This window comes from Eulemur rufifrons, chromosome 16 (genome assembly GCF_041146395.1).
Source record: "Eulemur rufifrons isolate Redbay chromosome 16, OSU_ERuf_1, whole genome shotgun sequence".
Taxonomy (NCBI): domain Eukaryota; kingdom Metazoa; phylum Chordata; class Mammalia; order Primates; family Lemuridae; genus Eulemur; species Eulemur rufifrons.
This window is the reverse complement of record NC_090998.1, coordinates 97092644-97116378: the sequence shown is the minus strand read 5'-3', so window position 1 is coordinate 97116378 and position 23735 is coordinate 97092644. Positions and strand designations below refer to the sequence as shown.

Genomic DNA, 23735 nt, shown 5'->3' with positions numbered 1-23735 from the left:
GAATTAGGATTTGAATCCAGTCTGTGTATAGTTACTATGTGCTAACACTAGTATTTTGGAAAGTGTGGCAGATACACACTAGAAGTACTTGAGATAACTTTGGGAGGTATATATAAATATTAATAGCATTAATCTTTAACAGTTATGCATTTAATTTAGTGTATGCTTATGTATATCTTTTATTTATGGGAAGTAATATTTCTTATATGTAAGAGTGAATTATTCTTCACACTTAAATTTTTGTGAAAAGGAGAATCATTTGAAGAAAAATACAGAATAACATTACAGGTAACATAGGGCTATGGTAAATTGTGAAGATGGTACATGAATAGCTGAAATTTAGAAATACTATACTACACTATATTGGCTTTCATGCATAACTAGTTAATTTAATGAGACAGGGACTAAAACGTAATCCCAACTTAAAATAGATATTGTTTTATAGCCAAAAGTATGATTATAAAAATTGTTACAACTACATCTTGTACTTTTAAAAATAATTTATTCTTCCTAAATAAGCAGGTTATACCATTGGTACCACTGCAATCAAAATAAAGCCCTTGAGAATTATCGTATAGTACTAAATGTATAAATTGTTTAAGCAAAGTATTAATACGTAAGAAATTTAAGTACATGAAAATCTAGTTATGAATCTGTTAATTCTTTGTGGATAACTGAGTTTTTTAAAAAACGAATTTAACAATAGAAGAATTTGTTAAAACAATTTACTTTTTATCATTCATGTTAGTAGAAAGGAACATATATTAATCAAGCATTTCACTTTGGACTTGGGAATCCATCTTGGGGGATTACCTAAGACCACTCAAAGAATGAAACCTTAAAGTTAAGACCAAAGTCAGAAAAGCAGAAATAAACTTCAGCTTTCCTATTCCATTGCCTCCTGGCCTGATAATGGAATGTAACTTATGTTACTAGAACACTTTATAATTTGCAGGGTGTTCTTATATAGATTAAACCATTTTTCCTGATTGTCATCTGACCAAGATTCCCTTGGTGGAAAAAGACAGAATGAAAAAACTTATGAGAGGCATTTAAAAACTATTTTCATCATTTCAACAAAGGAGAAATTAAAACTTTGTTCTACCTAAAATAAATGGAACATTACTTTATTCTACCTCATGACATGAAGGTGCAAGATATTAGTTTTAACTACACTCATGCAACACGATGGTGGCTATATATCATGGATTTGCCCGGGACAGTCCAGATTTATACCTATTGCTGTGGTGAATGATTAACATTACTATTACTCTCTTTCATCCTCAAAAGTCTAGTGATTTGGTGATAAACTATATGCTTACCCTACTCAATATATATTGCTGATATCTGTTTCATTAGGCTTAAATACACCATTATGTTCCTCCTAATTAAAGTAAGCTATAAAGTAAGCTAGTTGAGTGAAAAGAAGGATGTCAGAGTCTCTAAAAATTATAATTTACTTACACCATAAAATTAAAGATTTGGGGCTGGGCGCTCTAAACTTCTGACTTCTGTCATCGATGGTTTGCATTGTGGGATATGCTCGCCTGAGGGAGGATCAAGATGATCTACTGGGAAGTTAGAGGAAAATACTAGAACTTCCTTTTTCTTTTTTTTCTTTTCTTTCTTTCTTTCTTTCTTTTTTTTTTTTTTTTTGAGACAGAGTCTCTCTCTGTTGCCCGGGCTAGAGTGCCCTGGCATCAGCCTAGCTCACAGCAGCCTCAAACTCCTGGGCTCGAGCGATCCTCCTGCCTGAGCCTCCCAAGTAGCTGGGACTACAGGCATGTGCCACCATGCCTGGCTAATTTTTTCTATATATATATATTTTTAGCTGTCCATATAATTTCTTTCTATTTTTAGTAGAGATGGGGTCTCGCTCTTGCTCAGGCTGGTCTCCAACTCCTGAGCTCAAACAATCTGCCTGCCTTGGCCTCCCACAGTGCTAGGATTACAGGTGTGAGCCACCAAGAACTTCCATTTTTATTTTTCATCTTTTAAAATATTAAGCTGTAATAATGATTAGTATATAGAATGACAAAGATGCCTGGTGGCTACTATGTTATTTCTACAAGAGTTACTAGGAACAGAATAAGGAGAATGTGCCAAATTAGATTCATGCCTAACCATACTGGAAAATAAACATAAAAACAAAAGATGTTATAGTATATAATGTCTTAAATTAATCTTCAATTTATCTAAATGTGCCTTTTTCTATACCTTGAAAGAATTGATTTTATGTTATAATATAAATGGAATATGAACAAAAGTGTGGAAGACTTCAACTGGAGAATTTTAGTTTAAGAAATCTCTAATTTGTGTGTATAATCTTGAGGTTCACAAGGTATTAGTCAAACAAGTCAGGCTTACTGTTCACTCTCTCTTTTGGTTTTTCTTTTCACTTTTTTTTTTTTTTAAGACAAGTGCAGTAGTGAGAAGAAGGGAATGAGCAGAACAAGGCATTCAGTCTATAACGGACTGTGAACAATCGAGATAACTGACTACCTTCAGACCAGCCGGTTAGCTCTCATATTAAAATGTAAGACAATACAAGGCTAAACTTAAAGAACCACTACTACATTCTTCCCCAATTGCTAAAGATTTTAAAGTCTGAAAATACGAAATAATGGAACACTCAAATTGCTGGTGAGAATGTCAAAGAATAACATCAACTTTGAAACAATTTGCTCTTGCATGGTCAAGGTGAACTCTTTAGACTTTAGAGCCAATAATTTCACTCCTAGGTATATGCCCTAGAGCAGGGGTCCCCAACCCTTTTTGGCACCAGAGACCGGGTTCATGGAAGATAATTTTTCAGATGAGGGGGTGTGGGGAGCCATGAGGAATGGCTGTAAACACAGATGATGAAGTCGCTCATCTCCTGCCATGCAGCCCCCCAGTTCCCAAGTTTAATGGAAGACAATTTTTCCCACAGACCGGGTGGCGGGGGGCACTATTCTGCCACCTGGTCGTGGGGGACCACAGCCCTAGGGATGCTCATGCCCATGTTCACCAGGCTACACACACACAAATGCATAAAAGAGCAATGTTCTTAATGGTTGCATCGGGTATCAACCCAGATTATAAAAAAACTATAATGGATAAATCTATTATGGTACCAGCCATACAACAAAACAATAAAGAAAAATGAACGTGAAATTTAGCTGCCTACATGAATATGGATCAATCTTATAAATAAATATAATATTGAATTAAAGAAGAAAACACGAAGGATCACCTCCAGTTATGACTCCATTTAAAGTCAAAATAGGCAAGCTAAACTGTATTGTTTAGGGATACATAGATGGTAAAAATCATGGAAAGAAGTAATTACCATAAAAATCAGGATAGCAATTCTACCAGATGTTGGAACAGGAACGTATGTAATTGGAAAGGACACAGGAGGCTTCTGGGGTGCTGACAATGTCCTATTTCTTACATTGAGTAATATTTGCTTCACAATACATTTGCTTCATAATTATCATATGTACATTTATGTGTAAAGAAACCCTTTTAAATTATCAATTTTTTATATCATAATGGTGTTGTGGTTAAGTCTTTTTTAGGGATACATATTGAAATAATTATGGATAAACTGATATGCCTCAGATTTGCCTTCAAAACAATAGAGGAAAGGAAGAGAGTGGATAGAATAAAGTAAAGATAAGAATTGAAATTGTTGAAGCTGAGAGATGGATACATGGGGCTCATTATACTACTGTCTACTTTTGAATATGTTTAAAAGTTTTCATTAGTACAAAGTTTTTTAAAAGCCTTTATGGAAATAACTAAACAATGAAGACATACACTAGCTTCATAAACGGGAATACTCATATCTATAGATTTAGTGCAAGTCTAATCCAAAGTCCAACAGGGCTTTTGGAAAACTTAACAAACTAATTTGAAAATTTATATGGCCATTCCATGTAAATATAATATATAAATATAAATAATATTTATATTCTGTATAAATATTTATACAGAGTGGCCATATACATTTTAAGAATGGCCAAAACATTACAAAAGAAGAAAAAGAAAGGGACCTGCCTTCCCAGGTATCAGGACACTATAAAGCAAACTGCAGAAGACACTGTGGAGCTGGCACGATGATGAACCAATGGGCTGATACAGTCTATAATCGAACGCATCATGTATGGGAGCCTGATACACTATTCTATACTGCACACCAGTGGTGAAAGGAAAGACTACTCAGTAAGTAGTTGTGGAACAGAGGGTTCTCCATATATAGAAAATAAATGCAATTAAATCCCTTCTTCAAAAATCAATTCCAGGCTTCTATGTAAAAGGCAAGATTTTTCAAGTTTTACAAGTAAATCTGGATGAAATCTTTATTACCGAGTGTAAGAAACCATTCTTTTTTTTTTTTTTTTTTTTTGTTGAGACAGAGTCTCACTTTGTTGCCCAGGCTAGAGTGAGTGCCGTGGCGTCAGCTTAGCTCACAGCAACCTCAGACTCCTCGGCTTAAGTGATCCTACTGCCTCAGCCTCCCGAGTAGCTGGGACTACAGGCATGCGCCACCATGCCCGGCTAATTTTTTGTATATATATATTTTAGTTGTCCATATAATTTCTTTCTATTTTTAGTAGAGACGGGGTCTCACTCTTGCTCAGGCTGGTCTCAAACTCCTGACCTCGAGCGATCCACCCGCCTCGGCCTCCCAGAGTGCTAGGATTACAGGCGTGAGCCACCGCGCCCGCCAAGAAACCATTCTTAAACACAAAAACATACGCCAAGAAGATGTTAGGTAAGTATGTTTTAACACATATAACCAACAAAGAATTTGTTTTCAGAACATAAAGGGAGGCTTATGAAAAACCGGAATATGTGCAAAAGACATGAACAAGCATGTCTTTCACAGAAGAAACCATACCAAGCAATTAAGCACGTAAAGAAATGCCTAACCTCTTAACAATCAGAAAAGAACAAGTCCATGAAATCCCATTTTACCCATCAGATTAGCAAAAATTTAAATGTCAGAAAAAAATCAAGCATTGATGAAGATGTGAAAGTGGAACTTACACACAGTGACGTGGGAGCAATTATCACTTTGGAAAATAATGTGGCACTATCTTGTACAATTGGTCATGCCCACACCTCACAACTGAGAATTCTACTTCTAGATATATGTTAGAGAAACAAGGATACTAAAAGTCAGGGGGGTACTAAGATATATGTACAAAAATTTACAGCATAGTTTGTAACACAAAAAACGTTAAAAACTAGAAACTACTCAACTGTCCACCACTAGGACATCTGTATTGGGTGGTGGCTTATACCTGTTTATTGGTGTGCATCATTACATAAGTTTTATTTTTTTTGTATAAATCAGTTTCAAAAGGAATTAAATCTTTTCTTTTAAATATTGATTACTTTATCTGATGTCATATTTTAAGTAACTAAAAATTGCAACAACCTCATGTTTGCTAAGAAATGACTCGCTTTGGCCGGGTGCGGTGGCTCACTCCTGTAATCCTAGCACTCTGGAAGGTTGAGGCGGGAGGACTGCTTGAGCTCAGGAGTTCGAGACCAGCCTGAGCAAGAGCGAGACCCCATCTCTACTAAAAATAGAAAGAAATTAGCCAAACAACTAAAAATAGAAAAAATTAGCCAGGCATGGTGGTGCATGCCTGTAGTCCCAGCTACCCGGGAGACTGAGGCAGGAGGATCCTGTGAGTCCAGGAGTCTGAGGTTGCTGTGAGCTAGGCTGACACCATGGCACTCTAGCCCAGGCAACAGAGTGAGATTGTCTCAAAACAAAACAAACAAAAAAAAGACTTGCTTCATTTTGAGGTATGTAGTTTAAAAACTCCAATCTGAACTGAATAAAGATCAATTTAAGAAAAGCATTAAAGCAAAATTTCCCCTGACACTTAGAAACCTACAAAGACATTATGATTTCAAAAAATAAAAGGCTTTCTACTAACTTCTTAACCCCTTCCCCATATTGAACTCACACTGAATGCTGTGGACATTAGATCACCAACGGACAGCTCCGAGCTGGTTAAGGACACAAACGACAGGGTGGGCACACCAAAACCTGTCTGCTCCACCATTTTGCCAAGAGACTTTCTAGTTTGTTTTCAAGTACATATAGCCAAATTTGAACTTTCTTCACAGTTATAGTAAAGGAGCTGCAGAGGTGTAATCCACAAGGAATACCATCTGCTACACCCCAAAGCGACTGTCTGCAACAAAACACGGTGGCCACTCCTAAGGCAGCAGAGACAGTTCCAGTATATTAAATGGCCTTTGGAACTTCTAGGTTTAACAGTACAGGTAAAACATTTCAATCGGTCCTCTAAGATGCCTTTCTAGAAAGTATGGTTCTTTTTCATTTCTCAACTGATAATTTTCTATTTTTATTAAGTGAACTCATTTATTTGTTTTGAGATGACTGGTTATAGAATGTGGTTTTGTGTGAAATTAAACAAATCAAGAACATGCACATTTGTGTTTTCAGAAAAAGAAAAAAGGACATTTCTATTACACTCATGCCTCATTTAGGGTGTGGAACGTGGTTCCCGAAAGTGGAGGTGCTGAGCGAGCCTGCGCCGTCCGAGGTGCCTTCAGCACAGCGCTACAGAGACACAGCGCACTGACCAGTCGCTCCTCTGCTTTACACAAATCCCTGAAATCAGGGAACGGCCCCAGTTAGAGTTTCTCTGGCCACCTGTCATAGAATTGTTGGTTAATCCCCTCGGGCTGCACTAGTGGCTCTGATGTTTCCAGAATGTCTAATGGTCTTACAGCAACCCCCAGCTCTCTACTGATCCGTCCCCCTCCGTTTCCTCAGTCGCTTCCCCTGAAGAAAACTTGAACTGTCCACACAGTAAGCACAGTGCTCTTCCTTTGCTTCACCAGGGCAGGTCCTCCACCGGCACCAGCGCACATTTGCACACCCCATTATTATAGGTTAAAACTGTACAGCAGAACAATAAATGGCAGAAAGAAAAGCCACCACCAAGAATAAACAACCTTATTGCAGAACGTGCTCTACACTCCATTCCAGACAGCTGAGGGGTCCCGGGGGGAGTATGTGGAAGGAGCAAGGTGGCTCGCATGGCCAGAGGGGACAGCGTGGCCAGTCAGTGCTGGTTCTCAGTCGGACGCATGGTGAGCCAACCACTAGAAAAAGTGCATGTCCTTCCTCTTCATTTTTAGTCAAAACCATTCGATGATAAAAAGAATAAAAACCAAAGACGTTCCATGACCTGGAAGGCCAAACATGAACTGCCTTTGGTCACCTCTCTGGCCTCACTCCCACCCCTGGCCCCGCGGCTCGCAGCCACTCTGCCTTCTTCAGTGTTCCTCTCGCACACACAGCTTGGCACTTCCTAATCCCTGATGAAAATGCTCCGCCCTCCAGAGCTTTGTGGCTGATGCCCTTAAACCCTTGCCTGTGTTTCACCTCACTGATGCCTTCCCTGAACACCCTGTTTAAATTAACGTCTCCATTTCTCCCACATGATTCTCTATCTTCCTTGTTTTTATTTCATTTCAGAATATTACAGAGGTACAGACGTTTTGGTTACATGGATTGCTTTTGTCATTCTCTATCTTCTTTTCCCACAGAGCAGTTATCATCCCCTGATATCACATACACATTTGTACAGTAAACATCTTCTCCACTAGAGTGAGAGCCAGGAGGGTAGAAATGATGTCTGTTTTATTATTATTTCATCAGTACCTGGCTCATTATGGAAATACCACAGTGTTATTAATTGTACAAATGTATGGTAACTGCATATATGTCTAAAATGATACATTTCAGAGACAAGCAGTATCACAAAATATCAGTGCCATGTGGAAAAACATTAGAAGGGAAGGCAGATAATATAAACAGAAAAGTAGCGTTTTTTTCCCCTGTAAATCAGTGTTCATTGTTTTTAAGCTCACCTTAGAAGTTCACCAGCACTGTGATGCACAACAGTAAGTAGGTAAAGAATCCACTACAGTTCTGTAAACAGCTAACAGATCTTTCTCTTTTGTTTTAAACTAAATTGCAAGGCAGCAACCACCCAATTTAAAATCCATAACCTTTGCTGTATCTAGCAACAGCAATTCCAGCACTTACAGTCAGTTAAAAAGTTTCAGATTACCACGGCTCAAAACATTGGGACCTTATTATACTCTGCATTGTACTGTATTAAAATGAAGGAGTAGGAAGAGAAAAATGATTCTTATGCTACTACTGAGAAAAATGCATTCTATTTTCTTCCCAATATCGGGTTGTTCCTTTTTCACACATGGAATGTGCAAGAGCAGGGGTGATAAAAGAACAAGTGGGAGAATTGGCACGCAGCACTTTATTTCAGTAAATACTTTAGAAAAGATAATTTTAGAGATGACCAAGCAGCTTTCAGATAAGGCAGTCTTGCTACAGTCCAGTAGAACCTTAAGCATATTTTTACAGAATGTAAAGAGACATAAAATTATTAATGCTTTCTTTAAATCTGTTTCCTGATGCCAACAAGCAAGGTATTATCTCACTATGATGACCACAGGCCCTGCAGGCCAAAAAGGTTAAGAAATCAGATGTCCATGGAGTTTCTGTGGAATATTTCACATAAACATGTATTTATTAAAGAATAACACAATGCTGACATGTTAAATATTGTACGCAAAAAAATCAAGTTGCAAATCCTCAGCAGAAAATGTATTTCTGATGTTTCATTCTTATAACTCTAAGGCTTTATGTTCCTGCTACTTAAATTTCTAATCTGTGCCTTTCTTCTCTAGCTATTGATAAGCATACCTTTATAACATGCCTGAATAGAAGTCACTTTATTATAATGTGAATACTGGCAAGCAAGCAATCAATCAATCTTGAAAAAATATGGCAATTTGACTTCTGGTTTCTGATCTGTAAGGAGCTTAGAAGTCATCATTCCCATCCACAGAACAAGAAAAAGGCTGAACAAATGGAAAACCCAACATCTCAGATCCACTGGAGAAATGAGGGTACACGGAAAACTGCTGCTCCCCAAACGAGAGAGACAGGCAGGCAGGCAGAGAACCACAACTCAGCCAGAACAGAAACCCACAAGCAGAAACTCTGCAGGACCCAGTACCAGGGCAGGAAAATCTAAACTGTAATTTATGACTAGCTGGAGGCTCAGCGTAGACAAGTTTAAGAGTTAAAGACTCCAGGGGTGCCTGGTCTTAGGCAGGCCCCCACACGTCTGTGGGTTTCACCTCCAGGAACTGTCCTACCAGGTTCCCACAGTGAAGGTCAGAGAAAGTCTCCTGTGCCTCAGCAAAGGGAGGGGAAGACAGCCATGCTGCAACACACCAGCGCATTCTGTTCTCCTAGTAAGGCTGGCCCTTGAGAGAAACTTTCACGGGAGCCTAACCAACCGGGTTTTACCAAAAACTAACCAAGTTGGGGGAAGGGAAATAAATATCCCACTCCAGTCTGCTCCAGCCTTTTTGTCTCACTTAGGGGTAGAAACAAAACAAAACTGAGAAGCACTTTTGTGTAGGTCACAGCCAGGGGCACAGACTCACTGAAAACCTGAGAATTAACCATAGCACTGTATAATGTCTCCCCTCCCCCACACCTTGCCGCACACCTACAGGGCTTTCACATAACAGGATGACAAAAGAAATAAGCACCTTCTTAGTCTCAAACTCAAAGACAAAAGAGGACACACATAAGGGCACAAGAGGAAACTTTATCCTCCAACACCTAAAGCTAGTAAATAGTAAATAGTAAAACGGCCTAAACCCCAACCAGATAAACATAAAACCTCACAACAAATGTCTATTTACCATGGCTCCTTTTACTCAGTATATCATCATGTTCAACAAAAAATTACAAGGCATACTTAATATGGCAATAGGACTCAAGTGTTCCACAATCTTTTAAAACACTGTTGAAAATGTAATCTTTGATAACATGGTCAATTATAAAAAGTCAGGATAAGCAGGGATATTCAGCCAACACTAGCACTATTCAACATTATACTAGAGGTCTTAGTTAATTCAGTTAAGATTCCAAAAGGATAAACAGTTTAAATATCAGAAAACAACTAAAAAATGCCACTATTTGGAGATATTTGGAAGACAATAAGTATTTCAACTATCAAACTAACTGAAAACCAGGCCCAGCAGTGCATGCCTGTAGTCCCAGCTACTAGGGAGGCTGAGGACGGAGGATCACCTGCATCCAGGGGTTTGAAGACCAGCCTGGGCAACATAGCAAAATCCCATCACAAAAAAGAAAATGATAATAACAAAAATAAAATTTAAAAAACTAATTCAAGTGTTCAGTATGGTGTTTGGATTAAAAATTAGCATATAAAAATTATTAGGTTCCTATATATTAATCAGTTAGGAAAATATAACAATAGGACTTCAAATAGAAAAAAAAATCCATAAAATACCTAGAACAAATCTAACAAGAAATATGCAAACTTACATAATAAAATTTTACAACTTTACTAAAAGAATATGAGACTGGGTGTTGTGGCTCATGCCTATAAACCTAGCACTTTGAAAGGCTAAGGCAAGAGGATTGCTTGCGGTCAGAAGTTCAAGACCAGCCTGAGCATGAGTGGAACCCTGTCTCTAGAAAAAAATAGAAAAATTAGCCGGGCATGGTGGTGCATGCCTGCAGTCTCGTATACTCAGGAGGTGAGGCAGGAGAACTGCTTGAGCCCAGGAGTCTGAGGTTGCTGTGAGCTAGGTTGATGCCACGGGACTCTAGCCCGGGCAACAGAGTGAGACTCTGTCTCAAAAATAAATAAATAAATAAATAAATAAAAGAAGAAGTACCAATACTTGCTCAAATTCCTGACCTTCAAAAATGAGAGGTAAATTATTAATAAAAGAATTGCTCGTTAAAACCCCTAAGTTCTAAGATAGTTTGTTACATGGCAATAGATAACAGGAACCCATACATGATTATTTTCATTTAGTTTGTATACACTTTTTAACTAAAATTTTCATGTTTTTGAGGAAATCTTTGTGTAACTAACCTTATTGGCCCAAATGAGGTCATCCAATTCCTATCAAGATTGCAAACTGTCACGGGCTTCTGGTCCCAACAGAATCAACCCTGGGAAGGAAAAAACACAGAAGTAAATCCAGATTCCAGGAACAGTAATAGCAGCAGGAACAAAAAGAAACACAAACTGCTGGAGATACCAGAAGCTGTACTGAACTTATCTGAGAGGAAACTGGTGACCCCAGAAGCAAAGGGCAGCAGAGGTCAGAGTTAAAAGACAGATTAGCTAAAAGCTTTTTTGAATTCTGCCCTTGCCTCTCCTTTGATTGTCCCTTCACCACAGAAATTAGCAGCAACAGCCTAGATGTCTTTGGCAGCAAGATACAATGCAGACAGCACAGAAGCCCTGTGGGGGGAAGCTGTGGAAACAGGTACAGCGCCCTCAGCGCTCACCCTTCCTGCCCCCACTCGGGCTCCCACAGCAAGGGCCAGAGGTACGGAGCCGAGAGGGAGTTATGATCTAAGGACACTGCCTCTTCCCGATATTACTCATTCTGAGAGTGTACGAAGCAAATCCTCATCAGAAGTTGCCTGATGCAGCATCAGCCAAGAGGAGACTCAACAGCACTTCAGCGGCGCCAGGCGGCTGGCTGACCTGGACTCAAGCCCTTCCTCTCCTTAAACTCACCTGGACTGACACAAATTCCAATGCACATTAGAGTAAGTAACTAATACCCCCCCCAAGGGACATAGACAAACAGATACATCTGGAGCATAAAACAACTGTAAAAGAAACACAACACACTAAACAATTTATGCCCTCTGAAGTAGAATTATTGGAATGGAGGATCCAAGAATACAGCCCTGAGAAGTCAGTGAGAGATGTAAGCACTACGAAACCAAAACAAGAAACAACGAAAAAGAATCAAGTAGAAATATTGAGCATGAAAAAGAGACAATATCCAGATAATTGGAGTTTCAGAAGGAGGGAAGAAATAAAACATTTCAAGAAATAATGAGGCCGGGCGTGGTGGCTCACGCCTGTAATCCTAGCACTCTGGGAGGCCGAGGTGGGCGGATCGTTTGAGCTCAGGAGTTCGAGACCAGCCTGAGCAAGAGCGAGACCCCATCTCTACTAAAAATAGAAAGAAATTATATGGACAGCTAAAAATATATATAGAAAAAATTAGCCGGGCATGGTGGCGCATGCCTGTAGTCCCAGCTACTCGGGAGGCTGAGACAGGAGGATCGCTTGAGCTCAGGAGTTTGAGGTTGCTGTGAGCTAGGCTGATGCCACGGCACTCACTCTAGCCTGGGCAACAGAGTGAGACTCTGTCTCAAAAAAAAAAAAAAAAAAAAAGAAATAATGAGGGTAACTTTCCCAGAATTAAAGATAAAAGAAGTCAATATTATAAGGGCTGAAAGAGCCAAATAACAGAGGAAACTATTCCTAGAAAATTTAAGTTCACCAAAGAAAAAATTCAAAAACATTGAAAGAAAAGAATAGACCAATGCCAAAGGAAAAGAATAAGATTAATATATATCGCAGTAAGTAACACTGGATACAAGACGGAGTAACCCAAATTCACAATCCATACTTCTTGAGGCAAGGGTTTTTTCAGAATTTAAAATTGCTATAGCTTGAATGTATCCTCCAAAAAGCTTGTGTTGGAAACTCAATATCCAATGCAACAGTATCGGGAGTAGCGATCAGCCCTCAGGGACGGATTCATGCTGGCCCTGCACTGAGAGTGCGTCCATCAGGAAGGGTTCATAATAAAGGGGTGAGTTCCCCCACTGCCTCGCTTTCTCTGCCCAGCGAGATACCAGCCTCTCGCTCTTGGACTTCCTATCCTCCAGAACTGTGAGCCAATAAACTTCTGATTCATTATAAACTACCCAGTCTGTGGTATTCTGTTACAGACAGACAAAACAGACTAAGACAAGAATTTTTCAGATTTTACAACAGTAATATGGTATATATCATATATTATGTAACATCCAGAGCAGTGTCTAAGGCACTGACCCATAATTGAACTCATTAATATTTTGAAGCAAAAATCTGTAAATACTCACACTAAATGAGATCAATAAAAGCCATAAATACCCTCATGACAGTTCAGGTTGGGTTCTTCTGTCAAATGAGCCATAAACAGCCTCATGTCAGCTTTTTGGGTTTTGTTGCCAAATGAGTTACAAGAAGTAGTTTGGTTTTCAGATCTTTTTTTGATTTTGGAAGTCCAGGTAAAGGATTGTTACCTCTATTTTAAAAGTCTTGAATTAAAAGAACTTTACATTTAGAATTTTCCATCCAGACAAAATATCATTCCAATATGTTAGGCAAAAATATTCCCAAGAACACAAAGCCTCAGAATGTTATGTAAAGCCCACTAAGCACAATCTTGGAGGAATATTGAAAAGAAAAAGAAAAAGAGAGACAAAGTAAAAGTAGTCAAATGCCTTGATATCGAAAAAAACTCTGACCTAAAATACTAGCAATACATTCACTGGGGACAGGGAGTCAGGACACACACCCAGAGAACATAAGAGTGCGCTAGAGTATCTGTCATATGTGGGGGAAGAAAAAGCTGCTTTAAGTGTAACCAATATGCAGAAATAAACAGGAATGGGTCTAAAGGACAACCAGCATAAGAACAATAATAGAAAAAAATACTCAACCTATCCAATGAAAGGAGGAAAGGGGGAAAGGACCAAAAGTAAGCCCAATTAGAGTAATTACAACAGGGGCTGATGCAGGAGGATCATTTCAGGCCAGGAGTTCACGACCAGCTTGAGCTAGAACGAGACCCCATCTCTACAAAAAATAGAAAAATTAGCTGGGCATGGTGGCATGAATCTATAGTCCCAGCTACTCCAGAGCCTGTGGCAGGAGGACCACTTGAGTCCAGGAGTTGGAGGTTGCTGTGAGCTATGATGATGCCACGGCACTCTAGCCTGGGAGACAGAGCAGGACCTTGTCTCAAAAAAAAAAAAAAAAATTACAATAATGTTAATGAGTTGAACTTGCCAATTTAAAAAGAAATTAGGCCAAAGATTTTATGGTGGGTTAAAAAATCATAAAGCAATATAGTCCCTACAAGAGACATATTTAAGAAAGGATACATCAGATGAGTATGAACCGGGCTAGAGTGCCGTGATGTCAGCCTCGTTCACAGCAACCTCAGACTCCTGGGCTCAAGCAATCCTTCTGCCTCAGCCTCCCGAGTTGCTGGGACTACAGGCATGTGCCAACATGCCCGGCTAATTTTTTTCTATATATTTTTAGTTGGCCAGATAATTTCTCTCTATTTTTAATAGAGACGGGGGTCTCGCTCTTGCTCAGGCTGGTCTCGAACGTCGACCTCGAGTGATCCACCTGCCCTGGCCTCCCAGAGTGCTAGGATTATAGCTGTGAGCCACAGCACCCAGCCTAGAAAAGCCTTTCTAAGCCCATTCCTTTCAGCTGGGACTTAGTCATATAGGTTTTAATCTTATACAATTTAGTATATTTACCTGAAATGCTGATCTTTTAAGTGAATTAGGAGTGGAAGGTGGGAGAATGATCTTTTCAAGTCACAGTGTTAATTTTTCCTCCCCACACCCAGGGTCTCATGTCATTCTGGTTCTCTTAAACCTATAATAAACCACTGAGTTTTAAGTTCCTATATAGAATGGAATTCTGAACCTCTGACTGCAGCTGCAGTTGTCCTCTACCCTAGGGCCATAGAAAGTGGTTTGGAGTGCAGTTTCTGCCGCTGGGAAGAACTACTGATCTCCCTAACAAGGATAACTTTGCACTGATACATAGCACTGGTAGGCTGCAGCCCGCTGCTAGACGCGGCCTGCACTGTGTGCAGTGGCTTCCCTCACCCTGTGTCAGGCACCACTGTTCTGCAGTTGGACACGCAGGGCTGTTTCTCAAAATGCATTTTGAGACCCTCTGCTGAGGCAGAAGGATTGCTTGAGCCCAGGAGTCTGAGGTTGCTGTGAGCGAGGCTGACATCACGGCACTCTAGCCCGAGCAACAGAGTGAGACTCTGTCTCACAAGGAAAAAAAACTAAAGGCTTTTCTTTTTTTAAGAGACAGGGTCTTGTTCTATTGCCCAGGCTGGACTGCAGTGGCACAATCATAGCTCACTGCAGTCTCAAACTCCTGGGTTCAAGCAATCCTCTTAGCTCAGCTGGGACTATAGACATGCACCATGATCCCAGCTAATTTTTTTTTTTTTTTTTTAAAGAAACAGGGTCTTGCTGTTGTCCAGGCTGTTCTCAAACTCCTGGGCTCAAGAGATCTTCCCGCCTCCGCCTCCCAAAGTGCTAAGATTACAGGTGTGAGCTACCATGTGTTGCCCCAAAAAGGCTTGTAGAAGTGACAGGCAGAGCTTTAGTGTACGAAAAGCACTCACCCTAACAATGGCCAGCTAATTAATTAAGGTCACCAACTCTATTTACATAAGCATATCCCCTTAGATGGCAATTATTTCCAGATACTTCTAAACTGGACCATTAACTAAAAAACTGGAAATTTAGTATCAGTTTCCACTCCCTAAACTTTAAACTAGTATCAGACTTTAAAATATTTTCTATCTATAGGCCAGACATAGTGGCTCATGCCTATAATCCCAGCACTTTGGGAAGCCAAGACAGGAAGACTGCTTCGAGACCAGCCTGGGCTAAATAGTGAGACCTCATGTCCACAAAAAAATTTAAAAATTAGTTGAGAATGGTGGTGCATGCCTGTAGTCCTAGCTACTTGGAAGGCTGAGGTTGGGGGATAGCTTGAACCCAGGAGTTCAAAGTTACAGTGCGTTATGATTGTACCCACTATACTCCAGCCTGGATGACAGAGCAAGACCTTGTCTCTTAAAAATATATATATTTATATACATTTTTTTCTAGCTATAGATGAAGATTTTCACATTGGATCAAATTCCCAAAACTGAAGAGCTAATACCAATCATTCTATTCCCTGAAAGTTTCCCAAACTCCTTCTTTATAGATATTAACATTTAGAAAGGGAGAAACTCAGAACCATTAAGGCTGATGTGTGAAAAAATATCCCATTGTATTTCTGGGTTTTAAAAAATTTCAATTTCTACAATGTGTACATTCTCTCACATTTGGTGAACAGATTATTCCTTTTGCCTCTGTGGGGGGTGGAGGGCTCAATACCTAAACCCAACAGATTACTTCTAGTAGACTGGTACGCATAGCAAGATGCCATGAAGTCAGAATGGGAAATCAGGATCAGAAGTCAGCCATATGACCATGAAACCAGGAAACTAAAACTGTTAATACTGCATAAATAGTTTCTGAGTTTTTTCCATCTCTAAAATTCCTATATTCTTTTCCTATCACCAGTAAAAAAATAAGCTATCAAGATAACTCACTAATCAGATAATTACAAAAATTATTCAACAAATATTCACTGAGCTCCTACATATTAGGACCACATAGATATTGTAATAAAACATATATAAATTAAATATAAGTCAATATATTATAAAACTATATTTTTAAAAGCACAAAAATAAAATAAGCACTATATTCTTGAAACTACCATAGAAGCTAAATATTTGTAGACGACCAGAGATTAACTACAGTGCAGTTTAACTAGATAAAAGTAACTTTATTTTTAGTTTGTAGCAACTGCAACACAGTGACAATTAAACACTTTTTAAGATCATTTTATACACACTTTAAAATCTGTCCTATACAGCTGTCAAAATTGAATTGACAATATTCAACATATACTTCTGGTTTTAAAAAGTCTTAATCAGCAAACCGATCTCTTTCACATTTATAAAGTACACTCAAAGGCAGACATAATCCTTAATCGTTCCTAGGACATAGGTGCATCTTAAAAAAGAAAAAAATGCTCTATGTCAAAATATTATAAACATTCCAAAAATGTAAGCATTTAGTGGAACATCAGAAGCATTAATTATTGAACAAGACAAGATGCTCCTTATAATCACAATGTTCTAGAAGTTCTAGCCAATACAATAAACAATCTGGCTCCAGAGTCCATTCCTTTTAATTTTCTACATCTCTCTTCCAAAAGAATAATAGATTTGTGAAGAGCACTTAAAATCTTTTAAAATCCTGAAGGAAAAATGAAAACAGGTAAAAAAAAAAAAAAAAAACATCAAAAATGTTAAATCTCAATACCAATTAAAGAAATAAAAATGAAGAAAATAACAAATATTTTCTGCTCAAATGGGCAGACTTAAAAAATATTATAATTCTAAAGATTTCATGAATTCAGTGAATAGTCCTAGGATTACAGACCAGAACTTCATAATTAAAGTTTAAAAAACTAACGTGCCATTATCCTTACCACTAGAATCCCAATCCCAGGAATCAAGTTTCAGAAAATACTCACGGATGTGCCCAGAATGAACCTGGGAGTGGACACTGGGCTGTGATTACCCTTCCTGTGTTTCTGACAGACAACACTGATAGAATTTTATTTTAGAAAATGTGGCATCAGGCCGGGCGCGGTGGCTCACGCCTGTAATCCTAGCACTCTGGGAGGCCGAGGTGGGTGGATCGCTCGAGGTCAGGAGTTCGAGACCAGCCTGAGCAAGAGTGAGACCCCATCTCTACTAAAAATAGAAAGAAATTATATGGACAACTAAAATATATATATACAAAAAAATTAGCCGGGCATGGTGGTGCATGCCTGTAGTCCCAGCTACTCGGGAGGCTGAGGCAGTAGGATCGCTTAAGCCCAGGAGTTTGAGGTTGCTGTGAGCTAGACTGACGCCACGGCACTCACTCTAGCCCGGGCAACAAAGCGAGACTCTGTCTCAAAAAAAAAAAAAAAAAAGAAAATGTGGCATCAGAGATATGTTTCAATTTTTTTAGCCCATCATGTAGCTGTGATATGTGATGGGTTAAAAGTACATTTTAAAAATTTTCTTTTTCCCTGTACAGTAAGATTTCAAGACAGTCCCTTCTTCCCCCTTCCCTTCCTCTCTCACCATGTACTCAAGAAAGGCCCTGCTGAAAAGAACAGTAACCCAGTGGGCAAGACATGACGCCTTCCGCACTGGCCCTGAGCAGCACAGCACAATCCACAGTCTGAACAGCGGTTAAGGGCACAGACCTCAGAGCCAAACACTCTAGGTTACAACCTCAATTCTCCTATCTCCTAGCTGAATAAACCTTGATAAAGTCACTTAACCTCTCTAAATTTTCTCAAGTATATAAATGAATACAATTTATTAAACAGGTAAGTTAAGATAATACAGAAAAGTACTTTACACAGAGCCTGGCATTTATTTAGTAGTTCAACTAATGTTAAGATATTATTATCTGTATTAGGAAAAAAAAAAAAAAAAACCACCTGTCCATTCCTTAAAAAAAAAAAGATTGTCTTACCTGTTCGTGTTGTTATAACAGAATATTTGAGGCTGGGGAATTTATAAATAAAAGAAGTTTATTTGGCCCATAATTCCGGTGGCTATAAAGACCAAAAGCATGGCACGGCATCAGCTCGGCTGCCGGTAAAGGCCTCAGCTGCACTAGCACATGGTGGAGAAATGGAAAGGCAAGCAGGCATGTGTGAAGGGACACCAAACAGGAGAGGACCCTCACTTTACAGCACCCACTCTCGGGGAACTGATCCATTCCCACAAGGGAGAGAACGTGCTCTCTGGGGAGAGCATTAGTCTCCTCAGGAGGGATCCACCTCCCTGACCAAACACCTGCCACCAGGCCCCACCTCCCAACACTGCCTCACTGATTGTTTTGGCAGGGACGAATCACATCCAAACCACAGCAGAGAAGTCACATTAAATACACAGTATGTACAGTCCACCCTCAGGATCCAGGGATTCTGCATCCAGGGATTCAACCAAGCATGGATAGAAAACATCTCGGGGAAGAAAATTCCACAAAGTTCCAAAAAGGAAACCTTGAATTTGTCACATGAATAAAGTGATATACAGGCATCATAATGGGTATTAGAAGTAATGATTTAAAGTATATGGGAGGATGTGTGTAAGGTATATGTAATTACAATGCTATTTTATATAAGGAACTTGAGCATCTGTGGTCCTGGAACCAATTTCTCACAGATAATGAGGGATGTCTACCAAATTAAACTTTCTAAAATATAAAAAGTTCTGCAATTTAAAAACACATGTGGGCCCCAAGATTTTGAATAAGTGATTGTGGTCCTGCACCTTTATAAACTCTTCTTATGAAAAAATAATTAATACTGACTTATTGTATTTATTTTTTTAAGTCAGCCAGATTCCAAGTTGCCCATAGTTGTTTATTTTACAGTTCTAGAGGTGCCAAGGGTTCAGCAGGAGTCCCTGCCAAAGGGCCAATCACTGTAGATGAACACATGCTCCTTTTTTCTAGAACCCTAACTTCCATTGATAAGAATACATTCATGGTAAGACTGTTCACATAACGTCAGTCTCATCGAATTAACAACAAACTCCATTTGCAATGGCGTGGACTACATATTTGTTTACCACCTTAGTCCTTGTATTTGGTACTGAAAAAAAAATCAGTGAGTAGATTGCATTATCTGCTACCCCGCATAACTGTATTAGAGGCTTACTTGCCTAATTCACAATTCAAGATTTAGTGAGTTACCTTGAGCTCTTATTATAAAGGTATGGAATGAGTGATGAGAAGGATGTACCAGGACATTTTCACATACATGTAAGAGAAAAATCCAAAGCAAATTGGATTAAACAAGGTGTTACTGACTCGTATAACTGAAAGTGTAAAGGCATAGCACCTTCACGGAAGGCTTAAGCTAGCAGCTCAACTGAGGTGACCAGGGCATGGTTTTTCTCCACTCTGTTCCTTCAGTGTTGACTTCTTATTCAACTAGCTTTCCTTTGATGGTCAGAAGATAACTGCCAGGAGTTCAATGACTATGTTTTCAGGTTGAAATTCAGAAAAAAAAGTGCCTTCATCCCAGCATTCCTAGCAAATGTCCTAAGATTCATTCTGGGTAAAGCACATAATATAACTTTCCCTATCTTCTTAAAAATTACTCTCCCAGATTTTCATCACAACCTATCAAGAAAAAAAAATTAAAATTTTCCCTTAATGTAAATCACTTTTTGAAGGATTCAAAATGTACTACTAGATTACCTGGTAAAATCAAAACCACAAGTTCATGATTGTTCTTGTTAACATAACTGAAAGCAACACCATAGATTTTCAAGAAGAAAAAGAGCTCCTTACCCCATACCTTTTTGAGATTATAATAACAACTTAAAAGATAGAAGAGTACAGGAATATCTTGACTGTGGCAAAAAAGAAAGAAAGAAAGCAAATAAAAAAAAAGTGGTTTGTTTCCTACAGCCTTAAAATATAAGCAACTAGATAATCCATCCTATGGCTCAAGACCCCTCTTACCATACTCACCACCACACCTCTTCTCTTGCCCCGCCCAAAACACAGGGTCCTAGGAACACAGTGGGGGATGCACACTTTAGGGAATCTTATTGTGAATGCGCACTCCAAAGCCAAATACAAATCATTCCTGAACTATGTTTCCTACTGCTCACATCCCTCAGTCTTACAATTAGCACAGAAAACACAAAGTTTATTCTCAGATTTATAATGGAGAAGAAAACAAAATAGCATTTATTAGACTGAAAGCCAATACTCAAACATGTACGAGTATTCTGGTTCTGATGGTAAAGTTGCACAAAAACAAAAGGCAAAATCCAAGCAATATGTTTTAGAGTAGAACTAACCACCTGAACATATATTACACACTAGTCCTCTTAAATAAAAAGTCAAACTTCACTAATAATCCTAGAGGGAAGTAGTGTGGTTAAAGAGAAGGATGTGAATTAGAAGAAAATCTCTATTCAATTACATGGACTGGTTTTTCAAATACTCCACCATTCAAATAACTCAGTTCAACAAATATGTACTTAGGAATTCACTAAGAAGAGTGCATTAATGTCAGACACGATAGGGATATAAACATAGCCTTTGACTTCAAACATTCCTGAACAGCATAAAACATAATCAAGTAGAAATGCCTGAGACACTAAAAGATAGGGCTTTGGTAATCAGAAAAGGAAGAAATCAAATGAATGTGGATGATTTCTATAGCAAATAACAGAAAATCTCAAGGCAAAACTACTTAAACAATAAAGCAATTCAGGTAGGGTGGCTGTAGGCACAGTAAACGGGGCTCCAGTTCTACTTTTCTGCGATCCTGTTGGTGCTGCCCTCCGTCATAGAGGCATCACCTTCGAGCTACTAGAAAAATGGCTACAGCAGTCCCAGATGTCACATCCAGCTAAAACCAGCCCTGGAGAGAAGAGGGACCATCTTTTTTCTTCCTTTTCTCAAATGCAAGAAGACCTTCCCCAGAAGCCTCTTGCAGAGTTCTCTTTTATCTCCCATCAGCCAAAACTGTCTCTCATATCCATTACTAGAACAGTCACTTCCAGAGGGAATGAGATCCACTACAACTAAGATTACCATGGATACCGGTAACCATCATGACCATCACTTCAGTGTTGGCTGCATATTTCAAGAATATTTCCGGCCTTGGAATGAAGAAGAAATAAAAAAGAAAAATACATAAGCAAAGGAAGAGATGTGCCTAACTGGAAGAAGAAAGCCAAATTCTGAAATCATACATTAAATACTTTGTAGGGATAAAGAATTCTCTTAGACTGCACTGTTGTCTTTCCCAGTGATATGAAAATTAACTTACTGTTCATCAGTAAATGCTAAGAATGCAGAAGTCGTCCTATTTTTATGGAAAGGATTGAGGTTATTTAATTATCAGTGGGGACAATCAGACTTACCACTCCTCATCAGTGGAGCCACCCATTCAGCTACGTCTGGGCTTAGAACATTCCACATTATGCATCCAGATGACTCTGCAGACTCACTGCCAGTAGCTCTTCCTTGAAGGTTTCTTCTCATCTGGGGAAGAGGTTTCACTCAAAAATCCACACACCCCAAACTGGCCCTATCTGCAAATGAAAGCATGCAATTAGGAGGCAAAAAGCTGCAGGCAGCAATTCCCCCTCGCCCATCTATAATTAACTGATCCATATGAAAACTGAACTCAAATATCAGACTAAGCACCATGTTTAAACTAAGCAACCTACACTTCAACACTTGTAATGTGCTTATTATATGTGGTTACCACCCTTTTCCCATCATATAAATCTTTTGTTGCTTCCATAGTATACCAGGTACAACCCTACCAAACATTGCCAGTAAGCAGAATTCAGCAGACAGATATTTTTGTTGGACCCACGCAAGGTTGGTCTCCACAGTGTGTTAAAGGATAGCTACCTACATTTATAAATCAGAAGACTTCACGTGAAAAATCAACACTTCTGGCTCTCTTGAAAAATCAGAAAATCTGGCAATACTGCACCCATGTTCCCACATGGTAATAATCTGCTGGGGCTGATTAACAGTGAACCCTCTAGGTGGGGCATGGACTTCGCCGTTCTCCAAAGACAACACCACTCTTTCATGTTACAACCTGGCTCACGGTTACCTGCCTGGACTCCACAGGCAGCTGAGCTTCCACTCTGCTACGTATTTCTAGTAGCTCCCAGGGAACATTTTATTATTGCCAAAGCCAGGCATGTTTTTCTGCCTTGAGGATATAATATAGCATAAGGGAATAACAACATGGGCTTAGTCAGAGCACCCAAGACCTGAGTTCTAACTCTGTAAATGACTACCTATGGGACCTCAGGCCTATTTTTAACCTAAAATATATTTCTTCATTTACAAGCACCCAAATAAACCTGTAAGCATTTAACACAGTAGGCAAACAGGCCTAAAATCTAACCTGTCCAAGCTGAACTGATAATGTTAAATCCACTGCTTCCTCATTTTTCCTCATCTCAATAAATCATACCATGATCCACACAGTTCTGCTCAAGCCACAAACATGAAAATCCTTACCATATACTCTCCTTGTCCCCCAAAATCATCAGCAAGGCAATTGATTCGCCCTCAAAAATACGTAATTTGAACAGATGGTTAGAATTCCAGCCATGAAAACAAACAGCAATTCCTCCCTCAGAATCAAATACTTTGCTGAAATTGCCTATAAATTCAACTACTTAAATAATAGTAGCTTGAAATGTCAAGGTTCCGTATTATGAGGAATATTAATATTTCATTAAAAGGAAAACGAAGACAAATATTGGGGATGCTGCACATCACTCCTTGCAAGGTATTGATATCACAATTCATAAGCTTATGCAATTCTTCAACTCTAAGCTGACAAGGAACTCAGAGGCTATGCTAAATCTTATAATGAAATTGGGAAAACCAAAAGACTACTGTTAGCAGAACTAACGTGATTTTAGGAACGTTGCAGGATACATGATCAATACTCAAAAACGAACTCTATTTCTATAAAACAATTGTTCAAAGAACAATCAGAAACTGACACTGTAAAAAAAGTTCATTTATAATATGAAAAATATGAATTATGAATCAATTATCAAATGATGTGCAAAGACAAATAGAGAGAGATACTATGTTCATAGATCAGTGCAGTCAATGGTGTTAACATGTCAATTATCCCCAATTTAAGCAATAGTCAGCACAATTCTAGTTAAAATCCCAGCAGACTTTTTTGTAGAAATTGACACGTTGATTCTAAAATCACATAGAAATGCCAAAAAGATAGAATAGTGAAAATAACTTTGAAAAAGAATACGATTAGAAACCTTATCCTATGTGAATTCAAGGTTTATTATAAAGCTATGAAAAGAAAGTACTGACA

At 38.8% G+C, this 23735-nt stretch overlaps 1 long non-coding RNA gene across 3 annotated transcripts in view; it reads right to left on the bottom strand.

Moving 5' to 3' along the window:
• The window catches only part of LOC138397187 (uncharacterized), a 51015-nt gene that overhangs the window by 12953 nt on the left and 14327 nt on the right, over positions 1–23735 (bottom strand). For 2 of the 3 annotated variants that reach the window (XR_011235753.1, XR_011235752.1), the window contains one exon: positions 21778–21948. This is a non-coding gene — a long non-coding RNA (uncharacterized lncRNA). Of the gene's footprint in view, positions 1–10997; positions 11078–21777; positions 21949–23735 lie in introns of all 3 variants that reach the window. The other variant, XR_011235754.1, reaches the window with a different exon arrangement.